This window comes from Thamnophis sirtalis, unplaced genomic scaffold (genome assembly GCF_051295495.1).
Source record: "Thamnophis sirtalis isolate CommonGarterSnake01/CBP01778 unplaced genomic scaffold, rThaSir2_p1.2 scaffold_10, whole genome shotgun sequence".
In the NCBI taxonomy this organism is placed as follows: Eukaryota; Metazoa; Chordata; class Lepidosauria; order Squamata; family Natricidae; genus Thamnophis; species Thamnophis sirtalis.
The window spans coordinates 50,742,192-50,766,430 of record NW_028261390.1 but is presented as its reverse complement, the minus strand read 5'-3'; the positions used below and the strand labels follow the sequence as shown (position 1 = coordinate 50,766,430).

Below are 24,239 nucleotides of genomic sequence, written 5' to 3'. Positions count from 1 at the left end.
CAATTTACAGAGATAACACAGTGAAGATACTTGCTGCTTCTCTGCACTAGTTTCCCTTCCTAAGGGGGACAACTAAGAAAAGAAACTATGTTTCTTTCCCATCTGCAAATTAGGGATAGGAAACAAGAGATACTAGGGTAGCAACTGCTCTTGGCTTCTTCTTATATAGTTTTTCTTGAGTATAACTAGTGCAGAATATTGACATTCTGGGGAGAGAATGGGTTGCAAACCCACAGGGACATAAAACATGAAGAAATATTATACAAGGCTGCTACACACAACTGTAAATCCAAGATACCATCTTGCTGAAAGGAAAAAAAAACTCCACACCTTATTTCAAATGTATTAAAATGCATTCTACGACAACAGTTAAATAAACTTTCATTTAAATGGGGCAAAGAAGGGAGGGCAGGAATTAAAAGAAATTCTGAAAACTTGCCTATTCAGTGCAATTATTTAGTTCACTGAACTTTCCAGTACAGCCTAATTCTTGTCTGAAATGAACTGTAACCATTTCATCCTCATCCAAGTACTGATAACAGCCAGATACTGTGCAGAATCAATCAACCATATTAGTAAGTTTTGATGCAAAAGTGTCACAGAATTGACATACTGACACAGTGGTCTACAATCAGAATAAATAGACCCAAACTGTATGTTTAAATATTATAGTTCCATATCCATCAATATTTTTGACTAAATCACAAAATCAATCAAGCTATATTCTTTTAATAATAAAGTAGAGGGGTCTGATTGTTTCATTATAATAATTCTTAACTATAAGTATATCTTAAAAGAAATTACACATCAGGAGTCCCATTTAACTGTAAGTACTACTTCATCTAGAAATGTTTCTTTCTTTCTTTCTAACATTGTTTGAGTATTGATCCATTGGTTGTGAGATGAATTGATCAACTAACTTGTTGCCTGAGCAAAATGTCATGGGCTGAAAGAGAGAGAACAACTGGCTCAAGTCACCTAGCCAGCCTTAATGGCTAAGATTACAACTAGATAGAATTCCCTCCTAGCCTAATGCCTTAACCCCTAGGCCAAACTGTACTTTCTCAAGAATTTCCTGACATATTTTCATTTCAAGACAAAGAATCAGGAATAAAATGCTACCTACTGTTCTGTCCCAAGCCTCTAATATATACAGACTTGGCTGTCTGCCACAACTAAGAAGGGAGATAAGCAACCCCTTGGAGGAGCCCAGAAAATTATCTCTATGAAAACAAGGCTTGAACTCACGAAATTCCCCCAATCTTTCACTATGCCTGAATTAGTAAACTGTTGTTTCCTGCAAAAATTCCCCTCCCGTTGCTCCACCTATAAGCTCTCCGGGAGGGGCCAATCAGTAGCCACCTGTTCCTATTTCCTTCTATGAGCCTTTTTCCAAAGCTGCTCCCTCTTCCTCTCAGCCCTATTTACATCAGGGACAGCCTCCCTCTGTTCTTCCTCACTGGTCCCTGTCTCAGACACCATCTGGTGGCCAACAGGCCTCTCTAGTCCCTGCTCTGACTCCGAAAACCCCCCAGAGTCTTTCTCAGTCTCCAGGGCAGTCCCATAGTGTTCATCGCTATCAGATTCCAGCAACAGCTTAGCTGGCCGCTGTTGGGCCACAACACCTACCTAATTAAAAAATGTTTCCTGCAAGCTGTGATGAATTATTAAATGAAGCACAAAAATCTAAACCTTTGGGGTAAAGTAGATGGGGACTATCTACTTTCCTATAAAAAAAATGATGAAAGCTGTAGGATGAATTGAATTCCCATACAAAGCCATTTCTCTTTATTTTTACTCATGCATTTTCATATGTCTGTAATGTAATAAAATATATTCTTAAATCTATACCAATAAAAAGAAGTCAAATATTGAAAGAGAGACAGACACAAAGAGAAAATTATTACAATTTTTCAGAACACATAAAAAACAAAATTAAGCACAACTTTAAGAGTACACTTGAAAAATAAAAGCCAGCCCAAGGGTTTCCTAGGGATATTGCTGAATACTTGAAATGTTAATACCACATTATCACAATGATCTCAAGAGATTCCAGTCTAATTTTAAAAAAGCATTGGTTAAAAAAGAATACCTGAATCATCTGAAATGTAAATGAAAGTAGTGAATAACATAAAATATGAAAGATAGCATTTGTTTTTCCACAACACAATTCAATTCAACACAATTCAAAATATGGATCCATCAAAGTAGCATGGTTATTAAACTTTCTTTTGTAAATCGTGTGATAGATAATTTTTTTGTCTTTTAAAAGATTCAGAGACCTTACACCTTTCCCAGGGTCTGAGTAGAGCAACCAGATCATGTATTATTTAAGTAGATATAGGTACAATTTTTCATTATTATTTATCACTATAATTTACTACATCATACAATCAATCTAGACAGCTCATAATAAGCCATAAAACATATTTAAAAAGATAACTTCCCTAGCCCTGGCAACAGATCAAACATCCTCACTCCTCAGTTGCCTCCTCCAGCATTCTAGCCCAATGCTTTGGGGAAGAATCAGGTCTTCACAACCCTACCGAAGGCTAAAATGGTAGGGATCTCTTTGATCTCCAGTGGAAAGCTGTTCCAAAGTATTGGATAGCTTCCTTAAACCATGCCTCCAAGATCCCATAACAAGGCAACAACTAAGAGAGGAGTCCTAGAGTGCACTCCTCTCATCTAACCTAGCAGGATGAGCAGTGGGAGTCATTCCAATAATGCACTGTCCCATGTTGGGCTTTCAAAGAGATAACTCATGTAAAGCACATTGCAGTAATCCAAACGGGAAGTAACTAATGCACAGGTGACTGTATGGAAGGCCTCCTACCCCAGGAATGGGTACAATTACCATATAAAGTGGTTTATACAAAGGACCCACAGTCAAGGCTGCCACCTGCATGGGCCATGAGTCCAAGATAACCTCCAAATTTTGCATCAGATGTCTGCAGGGGAATGTGATGCTATCTAGGGTCAGAGATGTCCACTCTCCTGACCTCGGGGTGGGGACTGCAACTATTTTATTTTGCTAGATTAAATCACAATTGGCTTCTACCCATATAGACTATTAAAGCCTCTAGACTCTGAGCCAGCATCTAATAGCAATAGCAATAGCAATTAGCAGTTAGACTTATATACCGCTTCATAGAGCTTTCAGCCCTCTCTAAGCGGTTTACAAAGTCAGCTTATTGCCCTCAACAACAATCTGGGTCCTCATTTTACCCACCTCGGAAGGATGGAAGGCTGAGTCAACCCTGAGCCGGTGAGATTTGAACTGCAGAACTGCAGTCAGCTGAAGTAGCCTGCAGTGCTGCATTTAACCACTGCGCCACCTCGGCTCTTATATCTAAACTCCTACCCTTCCTTCTCTTTCATTCATACAAGTCTCATAAAAAGAAAAGAAACACAAAAGGGGAAGCTAAAGGCAACAAAAAAAATTACTTCATAACAGCCTTCTGGCTGAACTACTCCTGGGAGTGTTAAAAAGATTTGTAACACGGTTCTTACATGCTAAACTATTTAGAAAGTCAGCATTAGTGAATTGCAACTATTTACAATTCCTTTATTGTAGCTACACTGTAAACATCATGCATTTTTATATTATGATATTGCCTAAATATACATTCTGATAGTGCCTAAAGGATAGTTAATCTTTGACTTTGATTTAGTTTGATTGTGCCATGAAAGTTGTCTAGAATTTCAGGATTGCCTCTGTAGAATACACAAGTATACAAGTTCTGTGGTCTAGTCTAGACTACATGTTACATGTTTCACTAGCTTTTTTTGCAAAGTTATATCTTTAAAATACCTAGTTCTTATACTTTCTTAGAATCATATATCCAGAAGGACCTTGGAGGTCTCATCAGTCCTTATTCCATCCCAGACAAATAGTTGTCCAATCTTTTCATAAAAATTACCAGTGATGGAACACCCACAGCTCCAGGAAGCCATCTATTCCACTAACTATTTGTTCTTACTGTCAATAATTTTTTCTTAGTTCCAAGTTGATGAGTTTCCATCAAAAAACACAAGCTTCTCAAGTGCTATTCATTAAGCTATCCAAACCAAGTTTTAAAGATATTTTTCACACAGATTAGTCTCCAGACTCCTCATGTTTTTTTTTTTTTGTTTGTTTGTTTTTTTGCTTTCCTCTGCACTCTTTTTAGGGTCTCAGAATCTTTTTTATATTATGGTGACTGTAACTGAACTGGTAAAGACCATATTCCAACTATGGTCTTTCTAATGCAATTTAGAATGGTATTATCACTTCTCATGATCTTGATGCTATTTCTTTGTTGATGCAGGTTAGGACTGCACTGGCTTTTTCTTTTTTTGGCAGCTAGAACACATTGCTGGTTCATACTTAAGTAGTGGTCCACCAAGACACCTAGATCTCTCTCACAGGCACTATTGTTGAGCCAGTTACTGTCTATTCTGTACTTGTGCATTTGACTTTTTCTGCCTAAGTGTAGGACCCTACTTTTCTCACATTAAACTTCATCTTGTTGGATAGGGCCCAACGCTTAAGTCTCTCAAGATCCTTCTGAATCTTGAGTCTATCTTGCAAGTGTTAGCAATTCCTTCCAGCTTGGTGTCATCTGCAAATCTGATGAGCGCCCCTTCAATCCCCTTATCTCTATTAATTTTGAAGATGTTGAAGAGCACTGGGCCCAAAATAGAACCATGAGATACCCCATTGGATACTTCCTTCCATGTAAATGTAGTCTCATTGAGGACCACATGCTGAGTGTGGTGAGTCAGCCAACTGCATATCCATATGGTGATGGTACTATCTATTCCATGTTATTCTATTTTACCAAGTAAAAGTTGTGGTCTACTTTATGAAATAACTTACTGAAGTCTAAGTAGGCTATATCCACAGCATCTTGCTTGTTCCACTAAAGTATAGTACCATATCAAAAAAGGCAATAAGGTTTGGCATGATCTGCTTCTAACAAACCCATGCTGCCATCCAGTAATCATCTTGTTCATTTATAGGTGCTCACAAAGTTGCTGCTTGATTATCTATTCCAGGATTTCTCCAGATATTGACATCAAGCTGATTGGTCTGTAGTTTCATGGATCCACTTTTTTTGGCCCTTTTTGAAGTTTTGAACTACATCAACTCTTTTCTAGTTCTTTGGCAGTCTGCCAAAGAGCTCTGAAATATTTTTTCCATGGATCCAAGATCACATTTGCCAGCTTCTCCAGTACCCTGGGATGAAAATCATTTGGTCTCAGTTATCTGAACTCGTCCAAGGGAGATAATATTCTCCAGTTTAACATTTTTATTTTAAAATATTATAACATACAAAATATAAAAGCAAATAGGCAGTGAGGAGGAAGAGAAGTGAACAAGGATAAGAAAAGAAAAAATAAGCATTGGGGATAAGTATTCTCTTGCCAATTCCTTGCCTATTTTGGTTTGCATTTCTACTCTTATCTTCCATGATGTTGCTTTTAAGAGATTGGACATTTTTTCCCTTTAGTGTAACTACTAATCTTCTATTAACCTTTTCTATTAACGTTCATGAAATTTTCCCCTAAAACAAATTAATGAGGCAATGATACTTGGAAAATAATTTTACAATGCATTAAAAGAAATTCTAATCTGAATAAAATGGTCAAAAATTATCTTGAAAACCCTGGATGATTATACATAGGGATTATTCTTCCTCATGGCTGTCATTTTCATAAATTGAAATCAAGCCCTAGTTGTCTTCAAGTCTGGCAACCGCAATTTATCAGAATAGGCAAAGATATTATAAACCCCCAAGATGCCACAGAAGTGCCAAAACAGGCAATCAAATAGTACTTCACTCACTGACTTGTTGCTGTTTCAGAATAACAAAAGTCTCCCTACCCAAAATCCAAATAAGAGGAGAAAAATGTTAGTGCAATCATGTTTTCTTCACACATTCAAATTTCTATTTGCTTGCCCATTTACAAAAAAAGAAAAAAAAACTGGATAGTTTCTATGAGCTTCTGTTTTTAATTAAAAGTCCATGTAACATACTCAGTGTTTTAACTTTGAAAATCCTTGCCACACTTGAAATTTACTTAAGCCCTGTTTTAGTCTTTTTTCTGGCTGCAAATTGGAGAGCCATATTGGTTTAGTGGTTAAGGCACCAGGCAGGAAACAGTAGGTTCTAGGTCTGCCTTTGGCATGGAAGCTGGCTGGGTTAAGTTGGGCCACTCAGTCCCTCTCAATCCAATTCACCTCACATGGATGTTGTGGTGGGAAAGTAGGAGAAAGAAGGAATATTAGGTATGTTTGCCGCTTGTCTTATTTATAAAATTAATGAAGGTAGGACAGTAAATAAATAAAAAGGCCAAGTAATTGTTCAGAGATTTTTAACAATTGTTTAGAGAGATTGGAGTTTCCTAAAGAGAAATCCTAAAAAAGGCATTTCTGCCTTAATTTTAGAAGCCATGGGACGGAATTATGCACTTGCTCCTCCTAAAAGGGATAATGGAGTGTCTATTATCTCAGCATTTCAAAGAGTGGCAAAATAAAATATTTGGTTTGCTGTGATTGTAACAGAGGTGGGTTCCTACCAGTTCGCACCTATTCGGTAGAACCGGTTCGTCAAATCTACCGAACCGGTTAGAAGAGGTTCCACCAGTGGACCCGGAAAGCAAGCCACACCTACAGAAGAGGTCCCGAAATTTTTTGAAACCGACCACTGGTCCTTGGATATGATTATTCTACACTATCATGCTCCTATTTATAAAACTCAGTGCCTCTGTGAAAGGTAAGGATGACTACTGCGTTTGTGGTGCAACCAGAACATTGAAGTTGTTTTAATGCAAATCAAAGATGCCTTTTAAAAAACAAGTTTACATCATATTCTTATGCATGCCAGTGCTGTGTGTGAGGTAATTTAAGGTGGTTTTGACAAGTGTCGTCGGCATCTTCATATCCGGTCACATGGGCGGCAAGCCACTCCCACAAAGGAGGCCACACCCACAGAGTAGGTTCGAACAATTTTCGAAACCCACCACTGGATTGTAAGTATATTGCAGGTCAGAAGTAACTTCTCATCCTTTGATGATCAGAGGTTGAGAATTCTACAACCAGAATTGTATTTGCACAGCAATACAAAATGATGAGATTCCACCAGATGAGAATGTAATTAAGAAAATATTAGAATGTGCAGAAATGGATAGACTAATGCTTACTATTAAGGATAAGGAAGAAACTGAATATTTTTTATATGGAACGTATTTTATCAATGGCTTGATAATAGAAACAGACATTAGAAAAGAGGATACATAAAAAGAGAAAATGTTAAAGTGGAGAGTTATTAAAGAAGTTAATGTTAAGTATTATTGTTATTATATTATTATATTATCAATATTATTGTGGAGAATACTATAGAAAATATGTGGATTATGACCGCTTAAAAACAACTGTACCCAGATCATACACTGTTTGATGGAAATTGAATTTGTATATATTATATAAATAAAATAAATAAAACATTTAAAAAAAGATGTTGAGAGCTATTTTCACACTGCCACAGATTGTTTCTGCAGAAATGTCCTACATCTCCTCACCTTCCAGTAAACATTTTTCTATGAGATGTCACTGATTTGGGGAAGGGGAGTCAGTCATGAATGATAATACACCAAGCCTCAGCCAGAAAAAGCAACTTTGCAATAATAAAGGACCACAGGGAAGTAGTAATTTTCTCTCTATACATTTCTGTTGTTCTTGAACATTTTATCTCACATCAACACACTTAAGCTCCCATACATGAGTGAAAAAGGAGGCTATTCCCAGAGAAATAGTCTGGAGATGAAGAATAGCAGACAAATCCAGACAGGCAGCTGATACTGATTGCAAAACTGTAAAAGAGAAATTAAGCTAATACCTTCATGGTGACTCTGGGTTACTAACCCTCTATTTTAAGGCTAGGAAAAGGTGAATTTAAAATTAAACACTATACTAAAGTTTATAACTGGAATCCAGGTTTCATAGCCAGCATTATTTATTGGAACTTACAGAGGTATATATTTTTCAGGCCACATTATTATATGTAAAATCAACTTGATATCTTCAAAACTAAAAAGTGATTTACTATAGCCAGCCTCATTCATAGGAATCACAAAGATGAAACAAAAATAATACTCAGCCAGAATAGCCTATTGGGGGGAGGGGGTTCCTCTTTTCTTAATATAGTTAAATTAGGCATCTTTGTGCAATATAATTAACAGATTTTGTTAATCTGTAAAAGCAAACAACAAATACAGATTTCAGATTAATTTTTAAATGTGTATAAAGATAAAGACAGAACCCAGGAAAAAAAATAATTAATGGATAGTATTGTCACTGCAATATGAGCTGCCCATAAACTATCAACTTTAGAGTAGAAGTGATGCAATAACGAAATGCAATGGTTAATATTAAATTTATAATTCATTTTCTCTAATAGGCTAGCATTTTCCATTAATACTCCTCAGAAACAATGCAATCCATAAACATTATTGTAAGCCTTGTATATATAACTGTCTCCAATCATTCACATCTCCTTAGTTTTCTTAGAAGTGGTAAATAAATAGAATAGAAATTTTAGAATTAGAATTCTTTATTGGCCAAGTGTGATTGGACACACAAGGAATTTGCCTGTGGTGCCTAAGGTCTCAGTGTACATACAAGCAACAAATGATAAATCATGATCATCATAATAAAATACAATCACCATAAATCATAAGATACAATACTCAATGATAGTTATAGGATACTAAATAAGCAATCAAGATAAATCATAATAGGCTACTAAACAAAAACAATCAAGATAAATTATGAGATATAAACAACAAAGTTATAGTTATAAGAAGCTAAGGAAAAACATGAGAAGTATAATAGTAACACATCCCTAGTAGGTAGTTTGAGGAAGAAGTTAAAACAGATTATATCCAGGATATGACGGGTCTGTAGATATTTTCACAGCCCTCAACCAGACTGTGAGACCTACCCCAATCTGATCCCTTAGGAAATTAAAATTCTCAACTTCATTTAGTTGAAGCAAAGTGTTGTTTTACTAAAGATATTGACTATAGTAGTCATGGGTTTCCTGTGCTCAAAAGGTTTCCTTTCATCCCAGCACTGCCCCTGTGACCTGTCCATCTTTAGCAACTCGCCAAACTGTTTCGAGAATGCTGAGGTGTTTTAAGGTAATCCGCATTCTTTCTCATGGAGCTTGGCTTGAGATGCTGGTACAAACCGGTTCCGAGCTTCTCTGGTCTTTTCACCTATCATTCCCCCCACCCTCATTCCCATCATGTACACATGCCTCTTTGTTGCCCACCTAGCCCCCCCCCTTCTAGCGGAACCTGGCAGACCTGATACAGACAATTATAGAGGTGCAAATTACTCAATAATTCCTTTGTAGAACTGTCTAGAACTGTATTAGCAGCCTTGGGCAGTCTACGTTTTCTGAGTTGGTGCAAGAAGAACATTCTTTGCTGTGCTTTTTTTTAATGACATTTTTCATGTTAGATGTCCATTTTAAATCCTGAGATGTTATAGAACCTAAACACGTGAAGGTCTCTACTGTTGACACTGTGTTGTCTAGTATTGTAAGAGATGGTAGAATTGAAGGGCTTCTCCTAAAATCTATTATTATCTCTACAGTTTTGAGTCTGTTCAATTCAAGATTATTCTAGCCGGTTGTTCAACTGTCCATCTGTATGCAGATTCATCGTCTTGAATGAGACAAATGACTGTTGTATCATCTGCAAACTTCTGTACTTTAACATAGAGATCGTTTGATATGGAGTTGTTGGTATAGAGAGAAAAGAATAACAGAAAGAACATGCTGCCTGAGTCAGTGAGAAGAGTATCTGGAATGATATAATATTAATCTTCTTTCAAGGACATACAGTATACTTAACTGATGATTATTAAATACATATATATGAAATATATAATCTGAGGAGAAATTTTGGTAAACATGTTTTTGATTAGTTTAAAGACATAAAATGGTTTATTTCATATAAGTAATAAAATCTTCTTGTAGTAGTCAAACTGCCAATAATTACTACAACTACTGCAACACAGAATTTTAGCCAAGGAATTGAGAAATGTAGTGGGCAACAAAGTAAACTGAAACAAGGGAAAACATTTTGAAACATTTTAGATACCTGAAAATAGTCCCTATTTTCAAACTGGTCATGGAGGAAATACTCCTTTTTTGCCACTCCAGGATGAGGGAATTTCTATAGCATAGAATCATGAAAAAAAGGAAAAGAAGTAGGATAACCACATTTCTCTGAATATGAATAGGTTTTAGTTAATCTAAATAGATGTAGATGAATATAAATATAGATGAATATTCCTGTGCTCAAGATCACTTTCTCGCCCTTGGAGGAGTGATTATAGTGTTCAACTGAAACAGGAGGATCTATTATCAAATCTATATCAGAACATGAAATAGGAGACTTTAAAAACTTTATGATTTTTGTCAGGCATGTACTTGAGAAGCGTAACACCAATATTACAAGGCAAGTGGCAAAATTCTATTTGATAAACTGGTGAATGATACTGTGTAAAAAAAAAGAAATTTGGAGAAAAAAGATAAACATATTCTAGGGATAAGCAGGATAGGATAGCAGCTTAGTACTTTTGTATTTTAGAGTTTTTAGTATCTTAATATCTTAGCTTGTTAGTTTTCCTAATCATTTTAGTATTTAGTATTTGCACTCATATTCTGGTGTTTTTTTAAAAAAAAATCTGATTAATGATTATACTAAACAATATGCTGATAGATAAAATATTTGTAATTATTGCATTAACTTTTGTATTTAATTGAAAATAAATGAAATCACATATTTTTTTATCCTCTGTGAAGTTCTTAATATACCATTTAATAACTCAGTATAGCCCATAACTCACAAAAGTAGATTAGTAGGTAATGAATAAATTATGCAATCCCTAATCAGTCCATCATTGTTTTTTTTCCTATCTGGCTTCTCATTCCATATCAAATTGTGTGATTGCTTCTTAAATGGTAACAAAAGTAGCACTTAGTAAGAAAACTACTTTTATTTTTTAAAACTTTCTAATACAAGGCAAGCATATGAATAAAAACTAAGATCTGGTTTGCATCAAATAGTAACTGATCTAAAACAAAGGAATATTTAATATAGTGAAAAATGTAAAAATATGATGTGGTATGCAAATCTTTGGTTAACTTCCAAAAATATATGATCTGAGCAACTGTGAAAAAGTGAAGGAAAATGAAGGAAAATGAAGGGAAAAGTGAAATTGAAAAGATAGCTTTCACTGAGCAGCTATTGCTGAATTACCTTTCTTTTTATTTCCTTTCACATTTCAAAGGAAGCTTTATCATCAATATAATATTGACCACAGCTCTTAAAAACTATCCCCAGGACCCTATCTATCTATATTCAACCAAGCTGTCAGTAACCCTGACTGAATATTCCCTCTGCATGAAGGCCATGGGTTATATAATATTCTATTAATGAATTTAAGGATTGATGTAATTGTCAAACCTAGAAGATTTTCAGAAGAGTACAGTTGGGGAAAATAATGCTTATTTAAAGGGGGTGAGTATTAAAAGGTTTAGACTTCCTGCAGTTAATAACATGAGCACACAGCTTCCCATCAAAGGGAATACCAGGTACATTTTATATACCACCACTACAGAAAGGGGTCTGAAGTTAACAAAGGTGAAAGCAACAGGATAGAACTAGAATTCCTTATGACAGGATTTCCTTTCATGGACTTATATGTGGACCTCACCAAACTATGAAAACTACGAAAAACAGCTACAAGCTATGAAAAATAGCTACAAGTATATTTTCCCCAGTTTGACACAATGTGAAAAGGATGACATAATAGGATTATAATATAGGATCTCTAGATTATTCTGTATAAAATAGAGAATTAAAACATTAATGTGTTGATTTTCTATTTTATACAAAATAATCTAGAGATTGAGAGACAACATGAAACTAAAGCGTGGCATCAAAGTGTAAAGAACACAGGTCATTGCTGTGTGTGCATTTATATATTTTTCACAGAATCTCTATTTCTGTATTGAAATAATTTTTTATCACTACTTCATTTCCAGAGTCTCAGTTACAATTAATCAGAAGATTAAGTATGAGTACTAGACTGTTTGATTGCAAAACTCTGTGACCTAGGGGAGAATTCCTTGATTGTTTCCATTCTGCTTAGCTGGGCCATATATACCTTTAGGCCAAGCGTAGAGTAGTGGAACAGACGTACTGTGTTTATTAAAATACTCACTATAAGATTCTAAGATTTATTGCTATTGAAAAACCAGAAGTATTGTGTTTAATAGAGACTGAATTTGGAAGTTCAAGAGAATTGACCTTAGTTTCAAAATTCCCTATTAATAATTTACAAGGATTTATGTAGATGAGATACTAATAAGATACACATTATATAATATATATATGTGTGTGTGTGTGTGTGTATGTGTATGTGTATATGTATATCAGAGGTGGGTTCCTACCAGTTCACACCTATTCAGTAGAACCGGTTCGTCAAATCTACCGAACCGGTTACAAGAGGTTCCACCAGTGGACCCAGAAAGCAGGCCACACCTATAGAAGAGGTTCCCAAAATTTTTGAAACCCACCACTGGTGCTTGTATATGATTATTCTACACTATCATGCTCATATTTATAAAACTCAGTGCCTCTGTGAAAGGTAAGGATGACCACTGCGTTTGTGATGCAATCAGAACATTGCGTGTGTTGAAGTTGTTTTAACGCAAACCAAAGATGCCTTTTAAAAATCAAGTTTACATCATATTCTTATGCATGCCAGTGCTGTGTGTGAGGTAATTCAAGGTGGTTCTGACAAGTGTCGTCGGCATCTTCATATCCGGTCACATCAGTGGCAAGCCATTCCCATCCGGTCACATGGGCGGCAAGCCACTCCCACAAAGGAGGCCACACCTACAGAGTAGGTTCGAACAATTTTTGAAACCCACCACTGATGTATATGTATATGTATATAAATAAATAAATAAAGTGGGTACATTGGGAGTTCTGCTTGTTCCTTTGGTAGGAATCATATGCTGTTTGTTGAATAATCATAATGTGAATATAACAGCAAAATAATTGCCATGTATACTTTGCTTTTTTTGTAAAAAGTTTATTTTTCCTTTCAAATTCATTCTTAGATATACATTCTTATGTTATTTGACATATGTCAATTCGTATCATTTTTCCACCTGTATATTTACATTTTGATGTTTTTTTATTTCCCCTCCCCCTATTTTGATCATTTGTCATCTGAAATATTTATTTCATGTTTTGTTCCTTTTTCTTTTTATTTATATCTTTTTTAAAGCCACTCATAAAATCACCCCATGTCCTGTAGTACACTGATTCCTCTTTGTCCTTTATTCTCAATATCAGCCTATTTGTTTCTGCACAGTCTTATATCGTCTTTATTATCTCCCCTTCCGATGGGATTTTGTCTGCTTTCCAATTTTGTGCAAATACAATTCTAGCTGCTGTTATTATTTGTACAATCAAATATGAATCTTTTTTTACTATATTTATCTGGTAGAATACCCAATTAAAATACCTCTGGCTTAAACTCTATGGGTTGATGTATCATTTCCTCTAACCATGTTTGTATTTTAACCCAATAGCTTTTTGCATCCCTATACATCCACCATATATCATAATATGTTCCTGGCAATTGGTGATACTTCCAACATTTAGCTGATTTATCCTTAAACGTTTTTGCTAATCTTTCAGATGTCATGTGCCATCTATAAAACATTTTATATAAATTCTCTTTATACACTGTCACCATTGTCAATTTATAATTCCTTTCCCATAGTTGTTGCCCTTTTTCTAGTTCTATTATATATCCAAAGTTTTATGCCCATCTTATCATTGTTTCTTTAACCTCTTCTTCTTCTAAATGTATTCTAAGTAGATAACTGTACAATTTTTTAATCATTTTTCATCTGTTCCCATGAGTATCCTATCTAATTCTGAGTTTTCCATATTAAAACCATACTCTTTAATACCTTTCTCATATCTTGTTTGTATTTGCATTTGTTTAAACCATCTTATATCAATCTTCTTCTTGTTGTTGTTCTTCTAATTCTTTCTTTGGTTCTCCCTGCGCTGTTAATATATCTTTGTACCTAATAACCTTTTTCATACTACTAACATTAAGATGTGTCAAAGCTTCCACCATTAAAAGCCACATTGGTACTTCTATATAGTGCTTTTCTTTTACTTTTTCCTATACTGCGTATAAACCATTTCTTACATAGTGTCTTTGAAAATAACTATGTATTTTATTTTTCCCATACCACAAAAAATGTGTGCCAACCCAGTTGCATATCGTGTCCCTCCAAGAATAGTAACCTTGCATTTCTTAGTAATATCCATTCTTTTATCCACATTAGAGCTGCTGATTGATAGTATAATTCCCAATTCGGTACACCATATCGACCTCTAATCCTTGAATCTTGTAACATTCTTATATTAATTCTCACTTTCTTTCCTTGTCAAATATATTTTCCTATTATTTTATTTAATTTTTCAAAGTACTTTTTCCCCAGTTTTATTGGTATTGTTTGGAATAAAAATAATATTCTTGGTAATATATTCATCTTAATTACTGCAATTCTTTCCATTAGTGATAGCTGTTTTTTTCCATTTCTCTATAGCCATTTCAATTTGATTTCTTAGTTTATAATAATTATTTTCCTTAATAGTTACACATCACAAAGTCAACTGTATTCTCAAATATTTCATTTTTTTTACTATTTGAATATCTAATTTCTCCATTATTTCTCTTTTCTGTTTTTTGTTATGTTTTTCACTAAAAGTTTTGTTTTATCTTTATTGATTTTCAATACTGCCACTCCTCTATACTCTTCTATTTGTTCTAGTAGTTTTGGACCAAATAATCTGCTTGACACTATATATGATGATAAAATATAGCCTATATACTCTAGCAGCTTCAGACGTACCTGAAAAAGTGAAAGTTTAAGAGATGTTAATTGGAGCAAAAATTATAATCCAATTTTATATGAAACCAAAAAAAGAGGATAAAGGGTAAAACTAATACTCAAAGCATTGTTTAGATATGCATAAGCACATTTCTAGTTATATCTAAATGGACATACATGCTTCTATATGATGCGTGATAAGAAACCTTGCCTTATAAGCATTTATTCAGAAAGTATATATGCACTTGCAGTTGTATTTGTATATATTTTTAGCTACCATGCTAGACACAATGCCTCTCTTTCTCTATGTGTGAATTGAACTTAAAATGTATCAATTACTAGAAAAAATGTATATTGAAGAGTGCTCACAACCTGCTAGGCAAGAGTGGAAAGGATAATGCTTCCATGGGCATTGTGATCTTTTTGCCAGAAATTTTATAGATAACAGCATTCATATTTCTTCATATTATATACCATTTGACCATTTCACCCTGTAGAGGCCAAGAACATGAATAGGAATCTCAATAGTATAAACTTGGATAACTGCAGATTTTGAGCAGCCAAGAAGTGTGTTTGGTTTCAGACGCAATTAATGTTTGTCTTGGAGAGGATATGGTATGAGAAGCCTTAAATAAGTGATGATGTATCCATTCCTGAAGAATCACATAGTATCCCTTGATCCTACTATATAAGATAACTTCTATCTACTCTTTAAACACCACTTTTGGGGGAAGATTCTGGAGAAGATGGTAGAGAAGCAATTGCCACAAATCCTAATTGATGCAGATCACTTTCAACAATGTTCAGTCCTCTTTGATCTTCCTGAGAATCCTTTGTGAGGATCTTGATTAAATGAATGCAAATCTGCTGGTCATTCAGTATTATCAACCACTGTCTTCTTTTGGACAGCCTGAGAGATTAGGAGATAAAAGGTACTGTTTAAGGTACTTACTGTTCTGAAAAGACAATTATCATTAGAAATAATAGAAGTGGAAGAATCCTGATTCTTGATGTTCCAATGTAAGAAACCACAGAGCATGGCTGATTTGCCATGTTATTTAATAGAAACCTGATGTTGTTAGAATGAGACTGTCATGCCCCCATCAGAGCCTAAATCTGCAGAGGAGAACGAGCTGGAGCTGATGGAGATCGAGGGGGCAGGGCTTCGTTGACTTCGGAGGAATGTGGGGGGGAGCAGGACAAAGCAGCCCAGTGCCCCTCAGGATTGGGAGACCTTGTTAGCAGGGATGGCGCAGGATGTCTGAGAGAGGGCAAGCAGTGGAAATGAAGAGTGACGGAGCTCAGGCAATGAGCAAGGACCACCCCCTCCTGATCCCTGAGCATAGAGAGTGGAGAGAAGGCAAGAACAGTGCAGGCTGACCCAACAACACGGGAGACCAACCTGCCCCTCTCCACAAGATGCACTTGGGAACTGAGATTTAACGAGATGCTGTGGGAGGGGTGTTTATTGGGAACAAATGCTAAATTGTGGAGTTTTGTGTGCTGTTGCAGACGTCTGGCATTTGCAAGACTGCTTGCTTCTTCCTTGCTTCATGACTCAGTGACTTGTTCCTTGCTTCATGGACTCATTGTTTCTTCCTTTCTTCATGGATTCATTTCCCTGCTTCTTTGCTTTGATGGACTGCTCGCAGCCAGAGGCTGCTATGTGTGTGTGCGTGTGTGTGTGCGCGCATGCCCACCCACTTTGCTCTGGGATTTGCCAAGAATGTGGGAGTGTTTGGGAGAAATTTGGAGCATTAAAGGGGAATTTGAACTCTCAGCTGGCTGTGTGGCCTTCGTGCCTTGTCCTGGGTCATCACAGAGATAAAACAAACAAAACCAAAGTACTTTTTAAAGATAAACAATTTGTTTCCATTATGGTTCTAATGTTGGCTCTGGGTGTTGTTCTTTTTGCCTGGCATTTGAAGGGCTAAATCATGATCGGAAAATATAAGCCCTGCCTTATGTTGCGGTTTAAGGCTATACTTGATCTTTATTATTTGGCTTTTTAAAGTATTTATTGAAGTATATAGCAATTGTTTCATTGAATATTTATTGTAGCTGCTCAGAACAGTGCAGCCTTACAATATGGTGGTATATAAGTTCTTGTGATTAAAAAAAAAATTCTCATAGGAAAATTGTTTCCTCCAGGAAAGGAAGAAACAATTTTTTTATCCACTGCTTCCATTTTGCCCTGCAGTTTCTTATTGTTTTCTTATATCTTCAGATAACTGGAGTTAAGAAGGAATAGTCTTGAAATAGCATAAGAAAGAATGGGGATTGTCATCCCTTTAAGATGTGCCAGATAAAAAGACATACAGTATATGGCAGAGATTCTTGTAGTAAATTAGAGTAACTGGCTTTCAAACTCACCTTCATGTTTTTCTCTGTCTCATATTAATACAATAGCAGAGTTAGAAGAGCCCTTGGAGGTCTTCTAGTCCAACCCCCTGCCTAGGCAGGAAACCCTGTACCGTATATTACACTAACCTTAGCAACTTGAAGATGTCTAGACTTCAACTCCCAGAATCCCCCAGCCAGCAAATGCTGGCTGGGGAATTCTGGGAGTTGAAGTCCGGACATCTTCAAGTTGCCAAGGTTGAGAAACACTGCACTAAACAAAATCAAACTGAGGCAAATTTGTTTCTTAATCATACTTGTCCCTTTCCCAGGACTACTGTATGTAATTTTATCCTCAAGTACTATTTTCCCCCCTCCCAGAGCTTGGCTACTCTTTCCCTATGGCCAAGGTCAACTCTTCAGTTCTTTACAAGATGAGAGAGATCATTCAGAAGAACAGCATTCAGTTACTGAAGGAACACCAAGAAATAACAATCATAACTAGTGACCAAAAATCTATTCAATTTCCATATTTTTTATACAAATGTGAAACACAGTGCTTGAAGTGGTACTATTTAAATAGTTAAATGACCAAAATAAAGAACACGTGATTTTCTGAAAAATAAATAAATCTAAAAGACAGCTTTCTGAAATAAAAGGCTGTCCTTTATAATCAAGTATGTATGATCACTATAATCTTGGCTAAAATGAAGATTAAATGTGATATGTGTTGCTACTATACTAGAAATTAGTACATTATGCGCTAGATAAGATACCAAACAGACCAAAGTTTCTAGTTTGCAGGCTGGAAGAGGCTGCAAATACTATTAATAAAAGGTAAGTAAAGAAAAGGTAAATAACATGGTATTTGGAAATAATCTAAAGAGCTAAATGTTTTTGCCTCTGTGCTATTTATTCCTTTAACCTGCAACAGTGTACTTAAAGGATAAGCAAATGAAGAAAGCTAAAGTCCCAATTATGCTCAGCTAAAGCACCTGTAGTAGAATTAAGTTAGTTTCACTGTCTTAACTATGTGCTGGTTATTGACAGGCCACTTTAAATGTCCCAATAAACCCAAATTCTTCCAATATTGGTATTTAGGCTATTCATTTGGTTGTGTTTCATTCCATTATTGGAAGAGTAGAAAACTGTCCATTAGCATGACACCCAAGTGAGGATTATTCAAAACAATCTATCAACAATGATAAATCAACAATTTAAACAACAAAATTTGAGAAGAGGCTTCTTATCATAGAATTGGTTTTCCCTATCAAATGTTTTAAATCCAAAGTATTGATCGATTTGTATATTTTGAAGCTATAACTGAGATATAGCCATGAACATTTATCTGAAAATATGTATAGCACTATAGTGAATAGAAAAGTAAGCATTGTACAGAACTGATTTGGGGTGTTGGTATACACATATTTATTTTTTTGTAAAATAAACTGCATGAGAAAAATGTAAAGATATGACAATAAAATTGTGTCATCTTTTACACTTAAAGCATTTTCTCTATTATACAATTAATTGGAACTCAACATATTAAGATCTTACATCTGTCCTCATTCCTAGGTGTTTATGAGGTTATTATCTGATGTTTATGGACATCAAACAAAAACAAATGAATATAAAACTAGAGATTTCTTATCTCCTTGAATGCAGGGATCCTGTTCAAGTGAATTTTCTCCAAGAACCTATAAAATATTATATAAAAAGCAAACCAAAGCAGATCAACCTACATGAAAATCTCCATTGCCATGGCAACAGAGACATAGCATTAAAGGGCCAGACCATCTTTAGAGAACCTGACTGCCAAAACATAACAATATTGTTTTCAAACATTATTCTTCGAAAAAGCAAAGCTTATTTCTCTTTGTATAGCATGTTGCACAAAAGAATGATGGATAGATAGCTTGCTTTAACAGTAAATTTTATAGGCTACATCAAAAATGGCCAGCTCTAGTGTGAGTTTCAAAAAGTGAGAAAGAAAAAGAAAAACCTCCATAATAATGTGAGAAAAACAGAAATCATTTTACTATTGTTACTGTTAATAGAATTGAATAAAAGTTGCAGATGAGGTTTCAAAGATCACCAATAAAGAAATTAAGAGCAGCATTTTTAATAACTTGTTTTCAGAGAAAATGTATGAAATAAAATCTGCAGTGACAGTAGTCCCTTCTGTCAGAAAATCTGTGCCATTTTTTTGGTACAAAATAAAGGTGTTCCTAAAGAGATTTGATGCCCATTCCGGAATGCAGTAGAGTTGATAGTTGCAGGCAAGATGACTACAGATGAGTTATCCACTAGTCTTCTATGATGGGTGTCATCAGAAAAGGCAAGGAAGGGGATGATGACATCATCATGAAAATGCTTTTAAAACATACATACATCAAACACAGGACAAACGTTTGTAGCATCTACCTGTACATATGTGCTATTGCTTTAGAGCTTTTTCAGTTTGTGTAAATACTTGTTTCTTCTCTGTGCCTAGGACACAGAGAAGATCATAAATAAATATGGTCTGCCTATAACTTTTAGGATGAGAGATTGGGTGACATGACAAATTATGGCATTGTTGCAAAGATTTTTTCAGTAGATTAATCAGTCATTGAAATATAATAACACCTTATACCATACCAATCATATTGCTTTATGTAAAAGATAAAGAATGCTATTTTTTGTAGCAGTGGTTGTAACATCAACTTTTGCAGCCTTTCAGAGACATAAATTGTGATGGAAATTGTTGATTTCTAGAGTAAAATAAATGTAGGTATTTATTTTGCTGCCTAAAAATTCAGTAGTAGTAGTATTAGTATTAGTATTAGTATTAGTAGTAGTAGTAGTAGTAGTAGTAGTGGTGGTGGTGGTGGTGGTGGTAGTAGCAGTATAGTAGTAACAACAACAACAACAACAACAACAACAACAACTGAAAAGCCTGATAAAGAGAACGCTCTGAAATTCTGGAAGAATTTGTGAGAAAACAACAAGAACCATAACAAAAATGCAAAATGGATCAAACAGATTGAGGATTCTATTAAAGTGCATAAAATGGAAAGTGTGAAAATAACAAAAGAAATGGTGCAAAGACAGTCAAGAAAAGTGAAGAACTGGAGTGCACCTGGACCAGATGAGTTACATGGCTTCTGGTTAAAGGCACTTACAAGTGTGCACAAAAGATTGACAGCCCAAATGAACCAGATCTTAAAAACACCTGAAAATGATGAATAGATGACAACTGAATATTTTTTATCCAAAAAGATAAAGAAAAAAGAAATGATCCTGGAAACTATAGGCCAATCACCTGTTTGCCAACAACATACAAGCTCCTTACTGGTATCATTGCGAACCAAATTTATGGATACTTGGAAAGAAATGACTTGCTTCCTGTAGAACAGAAAGGATGCTGCAAAAATTCAAGAGGAACAAAGGACCAACTGCTGATTGACAAACTAATCCTAAAGTTCAAAGAAAAGACGAACCAACCTGTTCATGGCTTGGATATAAGGAAGCATTTGATTCAGTTCCCCACAATTGGATCAAGAAATGCCTGAAAATCTTTGGCATCAGCAGCAACATACAAAAATTCATGGAAACTTCAATGAACCTCTGGAAAACGAAGCTTATAGCTAATGAAGAAGTACTGGGTGAAGTTGAAATTAAACAATGCATTTTCCAGGGCAATTCCCTTTCACCCCTACTTTTTATACTCTCAATGCTACCACTGACAATCATTTTGAAGAAGATGAACTATGGATACGAACTTGCAAAGAAAGGACTGAAAATTTCGCACTTGGTGTACATGGATGATTTGAAGCTGTTTGGTAAAACAAAAGCTGAACTGAATTTATTAATTGAAAGCACAAAGAATTTAGCCAAGACATTGGTATGCAGTTTGGAATTGATAAATGTGCAACAATGGCAACCAAAGCAGGCAAGGTCGCAGAAGATGATGGAATAGAAAACTTGAGAATGAAGAATGGCAGTAAAACCAGAAGAAGGCTACAAGTACTTGGGGATTTTAGAGGCCTCTGACTTAATGCATAATAAAGTCAAGGAATTAACTTCAGCCAAGTACATTCAATGAATTTGCAAGATATTAAAGTCCAAATTGAATGGAGGAAACATCATAAAAGCCATAAATACCTGGGCTATACCTGTGATTCGATACTCTGCAGGAATAATTGACTGGATCTAGATGAGTTGGACAATTTGGACAGAAAAACAAGGAAGCTTATGACAATGAATCATGCTTTGTACCCTAAAAGTGATGTTGACCGATTATATCTACCAAGAGCAGAGGGTGGTCGAGGACTCCTACAAGTAAAACAGACTATGGAAGAAGAAAAACACAGCTTGAATGATTACATCCAGAAAAGTGAAGAACCAATGATTAAGGAAGTAAATAAAGGAGGCCTTTTAAAGACAACTAAGTCAAAAGCTGAATATAAGAAAGAAGTAATTGAGAAGTGAGCTGAAATGGGAAAAACAAAGCTATGCATAGCCAATACTTGAAAGGTATTGAAGGCAAAGCTGACCAAAAGCTAACTTGAAACTGGTTAAGATCAAGAGCACTGAAAAAAGAAACAGAAGCCTTTATTTTGACAGCTCAAGAACAAGCCTTAGCCACAAACTGCATGAAGACAAAAATTCAACATGTTACCACCAACAGCAAATGTCGTCTCTGTAATGAGAAAGATGAGACAGTCGACCACTTGATCACTGGGTGCAGCAAAATTTCACAAATTGACTACCTACAATGCCATGACTAAGATCATTCACTGGAAATTGTGCCAAAAGTTTGGATTTGAGTACAGCAAAAACCACTGAGAGCATCAGGTTGAGAAGGTTTTAGAGAATGAGAAAGTCAAGATCTTGTGGGACTTCAGAATCCAGACTGACAGGGACTTTGCCCACAACACACCTGACATAACAATAGTTGAAAAGAAGAAAGTATGGTTCATTGACATTGCAATACCTGGGGATGCACGAATTGAAGATAAACAGTAAGAAAAAATCACAAAGTACCGGGACTTGCAAATTGAAGTTGAGCGACTGTGGAAAAAGAAATTGTGTGTTGTCCCGATTGTAATTGGAGCCCTTGGAGCAATACCCATAGGGCTACCTCACTATTTGGAAATTTTAAATTTATCAGACTTAAACATTCTGATTCTACAAAAAACCACCCTACTTGGAACAGCTTATATCCTCCGATGTTACCTTAACAGTTCCTAGGTCCTTGGTTAGGACTCGAGCTGTTGAGCTACCAACCAGCCCCAAAGGCTGTGAATCTCACCAAACATTAACATAATAATAATAATAATAATAATAATAATAACAACAACAACAACAACAACAACAACAACAATTTGGTTATGTACAACAGGTACATTAAAGAAAGAAACAGAGTTACTAATCCTGGCTGTGTAAGAACAAGTTATCCGCACAAATGCCATTAAGGCCAAAATCGAAAAATCCTCTGATGATGCCAAATGCAGACTTTGCAAAGAAGTTGATGAAACTGTTGATCACATACTCAACTGCTCTAAAAAAATCACGCAGACTGATTATAAATTGCGGCACAATTCAGTAGCACAAATGATCCACTGGAATTTGTGCAAACATTATATTAAAACAACAACAAACTGATGGGAACATAAGCAAGAAAAAGTCACCGAAAATCAGATGGTCAAGATCTTATGGGATTTTCGTATACAAACGGACAAAATACTGGTGCATAATACACCAGACATCACACTGGTTGAGAAAAATAAGGTTACAATCATAGTGATAGTTACAATCATTACAATCAGGTGATAGCAGGGTTGCCGAGAAGGAACATGAAAAAATCGCGAAATACCAGGACTTAAAAATCGAAATTCAACGACTATGGCACAAACCAGCAGTGGCAATTCCAGTGGTAATTGGCACACTGGGTGCTATTCCAAAAGCACTGGAATTACATTTAAAACAGTTAAAAATTGACAAAATCACCATCAGTCAAATGCAAAAAGACGCACTGCTTGGATCTGCACGCATATTACGAAAATACGTTACGATGTCCTAGGCCCCTGGGTGGGGCCCGACTAGTAACCAATGCCAAATCCGGCGAAACAACTGGCCGCTGTGATACAATTGTATAATAATAATAATAATAATAATAATAATAATAATAATAACAACAACAACAACAACAACAACAACAACAATAATAATAATAATAATACTGAAAGTCAACAATTTTGCAGTTGAACTTTGGTACTATGGTCTGGCAGATTCTTTTGGGACCAGCAACAAGGTCTAAGCCAAAATGCAGCCAACCTAGTTAAAATTATTTGTGGTCCAAGATGAAATAATCATAGCAATGTAAGTTCCTCTGATAGAACAGACTAAACTATAAAGGAAAGCATAAAAAAATAAAGCAGAATAAAATAGTGCATAATCTGCATATAGAGAGCAGAACATAACTAACTTCATATACACAGAGACATATGTAAAAGGTGTGTCCTTAAGGAAATATAATTGGAAATTTGATTGTTAAGTGAAACAGTTGCTAAGTGAAAGCATGACTGCATTTATGATTTTATTTCAACTTTCCTTTGCTTTACAGACCTACAAAGGTCAAAATCCAAGGACTGGTCACTAGTTACTTTTTCACAATTATTATTTTGAACTCTCGGTGTATGAATCAGTTACTAAAAAAAGGACTAAATGCAATCATAATGACATTAGAAGTATTGTAAGAAGTGTTGTAAATTGTTAATCGCCTAACAGAAATAATAGTTGTGCAAAGCTTCGCTAGATCCTTCAGGAACTATGTCAGCCAGGAGAAATGTTCTTCTTATCAGAGTAGGCATAACAGTTTAATAATAAAAGGGCTACCAATCTGCATATGTGATTAATAACTCA

The 24,239-nt window shown here is 35.4% G+C and overlaps 1 protein-coding gene across 1 annotated transcript in view; it reads right to left on the bottom strand.

Moving 5' to 3' along the window:
- Window positions 1–24,239, bottom strand: part of GPM6A (glycoprotein M6A) — a 194,926-nt gene that overhangs the window by 114,446 nt on the left and 56,241 nt on the right. The gene's annotated exons all lie outside the window — the stretch shown is intronic.